The sequence below is a fragment of the Procambarus clarkii genome, chromosome 17 (assembly GCF_040958095.1).
Source record: "Procambarus clarkii isolate CNS0578487 chromosome 17, FALCON_Pclarkii_2.0, whole genome shotgun sequence".
Lineage (NCBI taxonomy): Eukaryota > Metazoa > Arthropoda > Malacostraca > Decapoda > Cambaridae > Procambarus > Procambarus clarkii.
Genome location: NC_091166.1, coordinates 37,807,832 through 37,811,765, shown reverse-complemented (window position 1 = coordinate 37,811,765; position 3,934 = coordinate 37,807,832).

The following is a 3,934-nucleotide window of genomic DNA, read 5'->3' as shown; positions in this document are numbered from 1 at the left end:
ATAATTGATCCTCTGGCTAACTCCCCCATGCAATTGAACCATCAACAACGTGGTATTTAGTCTCCAAACTCCCATAACTTGATGGACTAAGCTACAGTTGGCTTACTGGGGACAAAATAGCTTTTCCTACGCCTCCCTGATTCATATTCCGTATTCAGCCGGATTAACCAAAGACCTGTGTTTAATACTCGTACAAATCAAGAATGACTACGAGCTTCAACAAAGCATATGATAAGTTTCTGTAATAGTTTTAAATATTTCAGAATGGAAAATGTACGATAATTTTATGTTTTACTAGTGGCTTTACAAGAATGTAATTACTATGCTATGTATTCTCACAATCCAAATGTACCTTCTTGTATATATAAATAAAATGAATAAATAAATAAATAATGAATTAAAAGATGGTAATATTTTTTTTTCAAATAAATCACCATAAAAAAAATGTAATAGAAATGAAAAAAGTAAAGTTTTTGTTAAATTAAAAGAAATATACCAAAAATAATTATCATCATTTCATTTCTAAAAGATAAGACAGTTTCACCAGCGCGATAATAAAATGAGGCGGATGTGAACCGGTCAGAGGTGGAAGAATCTCTCATTTCACCTTGCTATTGTCCCTTCAGACTGTTGAGGTCAGCAGCCAGACTCTTGACAATGGCAGTCTGACACATTCGGCAGGTTTTCCAGGGTCAAAATCGCACAGAAAGCAGAACTGATTTAGGAGAGCGAGAGAGAGAGAGTGAGAGTGAGTGAGAGAGAGAGTGAGAGACGTAGAGAGCCTTGTTATAACCCAGAGTAAACGAGTTGTGACCGGACATAACACTGACATAACTATTTTGACTAATTGTAAATTTGGCACCATTAGTCCTATATCTCTTGGTATAGTCATCACTATAGTTTTATATACTTCCAGGTGTATATGTTTAATGTGTTTATATTTATTTCAATGTATTGAGTTTTGAATTGATTGTTTAACGTGAGCAGAACAGTCTTAAGGGTTATGATATTAAACACAGTGAGAGAGAGGGAGGGAGGGAGGGAGGGAGGGAGGGAGGGAGGGAGGGAGGGAGGGAGGGAGGGAGGGAGGGAGAGGGAGGGAGGGAGGGAGAGGGAGGGAGGGGGGAGAGAGAGAGAGAGAGAGAGAGAGAGAGAGAGAGAGAGAGAGAGAGAGAGAGAGAGAGAGAGAGAGAGAGAGAGAGAGAGAGAGAGAGAGAGAGACAGAGAGAGAGAGAGACAGAGAGAGAGAAACAAACAATGCGAATCCAGGAAAAAATCATATAAACAGAATTTGCCAATTATTCTTGAAGCACGGGGTGACTAAAGATATATATCATCCAAATTTCTCTTTCTCTGCAATGTAATTTAAAACATATTCGAATTTATCTGATTTCATTTGCCTTCTCTGTTCATATTGGTATGATATTTTTCCTCAAAATTATACCTATGTACTTAGTCCACAGAGGCATTGGGATTGGACTCACATGTCAGCTAACAAGGGAAATGTCATATGTACTCTGACAATAGGCAGAAGGCCATATGTTAGCTGTCCATATATGTAGTGCCGTTGTATATGATCACCGTCTGTCATGGACGCCGGGGATCCCCAGTTCGGTGATGCGGACCGTCAGATAACTTCGTTGTAACAATTTCTTGCTCAACGAACTTCCAGAAACTCTGTGTTTTGAGTCAAAATAATTCACACATATGAGCTTAGTTATCATCCTGTAACTACACCTGTGGGAAAATACACAGATTGTCCTCGCGGCCGAGCGGACAACGTTCGGAAATCGCAGTTCAAGGACCAGGATTCAATCTTCCTTTTGGGGCAAAAAGAGGGCATAGTGTCTTTTACCTGATGCTGTTGTTTACCTAGCATTAATTAGGTACCTAGGAGCTTTACAGCCGTTGCAGGCTCGTTCCTGCGTGTACTCACCTAGTTGTGCTTACGGCGGTTGAGCTGTGGCTCTTCGGTCCCGTCTCTCAACTGTCCATCATCTGGTGTACAGATTACGGAGCCTACTGGGCTCTATCATATCTACATTTGAAACTGTGTATTGAGTCTGCCTCCACCACATTATAAACACACAGTGTTTATTAGACAACCAACAATTAGATTGGTTGCAACGTCTTGCAACGTCAAGACCTAATAGCTTGAGCTTGCAAGCACAAATACTAAATACAAACCGTAAAAAAAACACACACACACTTGGACTGACTGATGGAATAGTCAACAAGAGGCTGTTTGAGGCTAACTCAAGCTAGTGCAAAGTAATTTCATTAAGTGCTAGGGACTATAAATAGGCTGGAAATAAGGCACCAATAAGGGTAAAAATGCCTCCGGAGACGGACTGAAGCAGAACACATGCGACGATTCACTGAACTTCTCTCTCGAAATACACTTCAACAGGATTTCATTTGCTGCAACTGCAATGATGGTCGTCGTGAAGCCTGTGACTGAGCGCTGTGTCCCTATCAAGTCAGCACAGTCAGAGAAAGTCTAGAGGTATACTATTACAATAGTACCAGAGCTGGACGGTATACGAGACTCGTGGAGTAATGAAGGGATTAAATCTCACGTTACTGGAGGAGAGAAAAAACTAAATTATGGTTTATATAACAAATAAAATCCAAATGGTGAAAAAATGTCAGGCTGTTTGTCACGGGTAGTAAGCTAGAAAGAGAACAGGCTGAAATTAAGTACGGGATTGAGCACAGGAATGTGGGCAGGCTGTGGGCAGGCTGTGGGCAGGCTGTGGGCAGGCTGTGGGCAGGCTGTGGGCAGGCTGTAGCCAGGCTGTGGGCAGGCTGTGGGCAGGCTGTGGGCAGACTGTAGGCAGGCTGTGTGCAGGCTGTAGCCAGGCTGTGTGCAGGCTGTAGCCAGGCTGTGGGCAGGCTGTGTGCAGGCTGTGTGCAGGATGACACACTTCTCCAGGTGTATATAACAGCGCCCAAACTGCTCCAGAATATCTTCATCCGTCAACTGAAGACCGATACCCCATACCTCAGTCCCCGCAAACAAAACCAGGTGATTAAACAAACACACACACACACACACACACACACACACACACACACACACACACACACACACACACACACACACACACACACAGGTTCCTCCTTCCTCTTGCTACAACAAGTTGAAGCAGCGAAGCAGTACTCTCAACATTAGGTCTTGAAGGCAATGTATTTACATCGTACTGGTAATACGGAATGACGTGCTAACTCTCCCGAAGCCCCGAACGCCGGCTGAGGTTATTACCGTCAAGTGAAGCCTTGAGCACCAGATACCCTAAATGGGAGGGGGGGGGGAAGGAGTTAATGATAATGAATGCATAGATATACTAGAGCGTACGGGGAGTAGAGAATGGTAGCGAGAGAGAGAGAGAGAGAGAGAGAGAGAGAGAGAGAGAGAGAGAGAGAGAGAGAGAGAGAGAGAGAGAGAGAGAGAGAGAGAGAGAGAGAGATCTGATAGGTATGATTAAGGTCCAGGATCCCCAGAACATCTGACATTAACTAGGGCGATTCTAGTCAGATATACAAATATCTCGCAGACGGACGGATTCTGTTTCCAGTTCGTCCAAGATCCTGGAATGATTATGTATGCCATAAATAAGACGCACGAAGATTCGTATCTTAATCTTTGACGAGTCCCCTAAATGTCTTGCAGGTTGTGACTGGTGCTCCAGCTGCTAGTGTTCCTGCTGCCTTTATGTTCCCGCTTCTGCTGCGGCTCTCTGCTGTTCCTGTTCCTAATGCTGCTTCTGCTGCTGGTACTTCTGCTGCTCCTGCCTCTGCTGTTCCTGCTGCTTTTCTTCTGCTGCTTCTGCTGGTGCTGCTGCTGTAGCTGCTTTTACTGCCCCTGCTTTTGTTCCAGTTTTCCTGCTTCTGCTTCAGATGCTGCTTCTGCTGCTGATGCTGTTATTCCTGC